General features: G+C 34.0%; 1 long non-coding RNA gene across 1 annotated transcript; it reads left to right on the top strand.

Moving 5' to 3' along the window:
- Positions 1–6: 6 nt before the first annotated feature.
- LOC116185910 lies at positions 7–1,495 on the top strand. The gene is made up of 2 exons (XR_004150800.1): positions 7–581; positions 1,119–1,495. It is a non-coding gene; the product is annotated as an uncharacterized LOC116185910 (long non-coding RNA).
- Positions 1,496–1,502: the final 7 nt, after the last annotated feature.

The raw sequence follows: 1,502 nt of genomic DNA, 5'->3' as shown, positions 1-1,502 counted from the left end.
TTTTTTTATATATTAACTTCATTCCTTGTGCGTGTTAATTCGATTTTTAAGCACAAATTGTATATCGTAGATTATCTCGATCGTTGAATTTTATCACGTTGTAAAAGATTTTCGCTGAACACGTTATTCAATTGTCGTTTCTTTTTAAATAGTATATTTATCGAATTATTAAACATTTTTGAAATCGTCTCCTAGAACCGTCGATAGTAGATTTGATGTGCCATCGAGAGTGTCTAGAAGATAGATAATAAATAATAAATAATAATAGTAATAATAATAATAATAAATAATAATAATAATAATAATAATAAAAATTTTACCGAAAAATCTTCACCTATTACCACAATGGGAGCTCTCATTCAGAAGATCATATACTCATCCAAGATAATATATATATATATTTTCGTTTCCTTTCTTAATAATTTATACAATATTTTTCGAGTCTTTCGACAATTTCTTTTTTCTTTTTTTCTTTAAACGAAATAGAAATTCTTCTTTTCTATCAATTACATGCGTTCTTGCTCTGATCGACGTCGTCTAGTATCGAAGATATTCGTCCTGCGTGTCATTTCAGTGTACAAGTACGTATACAGAAATTATTATTGATCGACCCTGTCTCTCGAAAGATCTTCAATCGATCGCGAAAAGAACAAGCGAAATCGAATTATTAGTTTCCTTTTTCTTTTTTTCTTCCTTTATTATATTTTTTTTTCTTATTTTTTTTTTTTTATTTTTTTATTTTTTCCCTCCTCTTCACAGAGTTCGAGAGTTCAAAAGTGAGAATGAGAAAAAAAAGAGAGAGAAAGAAGAGAGAGAGAGAGAGAGAGAGAAACTGAACGAGAGATTGATATTCAATTTCCAGATTTATTTACTTTCCATTCCAATTCTTTTCCACACATATATATGTTCTAATTTTCTTATTCGCGATTATTCTTCGATTTGAACCATTCTTTCGGTTAAATTAATTAATCGATTAATTATCCACGCGTTATTCTCTATTAATGATAATAATAATAATAATAATAATAATAATCCCAATAAAATTCTCTTCTTCTCACTTCTAAAATTCTCCACTTCCTCCCCCCTCACATGTGAAATTTCTCTGATTTCTTTTCCAGAGAGCAAAACGGATTACCAAGTGTATCCAAAGTGTCCGTCACCGATCGATCATCTGCCGAACAACACGCCGCCCTTTAACCCGCCTATAAATTGCTCCAGTTACTCGAGGCTTCTGTTTCAAGATTATCCGGGCGGGATACCGGACGCGGACAGGCCTTACAGATGTTGGAATTGTGGAAAATTGTACACGCACAAATCGACCTTGAAACGGCATCGCGAAACGGTCTGCGGCAAAATAAGAAACACGAACGGCAAGTGGAAGTGTCTGCGTTGCCCGAGATCATATCGTTCCGAGGGGAATCTCGAGCGCCATCTACGATACGAGTGCGGTGTCGCCAGACAGTTCTCATGTATCCTTTGCAACAGGAAGTTCACGCAGCACA

This window comes from Apis dorsata, unplaced genomic scaffold, assembly GCF_000469605.1.
Source record: "Apis dorsata unplaced genomic scaffold, Apis dorsata 1.3 scaffold_326, whole genome shotgun sequence".
Taxonomy (NCBI): Eukaryota; Metazoa; Arthropoda; class Insecta; order Hymenoptera; family Apidae; genus Apis; species Apis dorsata.
Note: the sequence above shows the minus strand (reverse complement) of the source record. Positions and strands in the feature narration are given on the sequence as shown.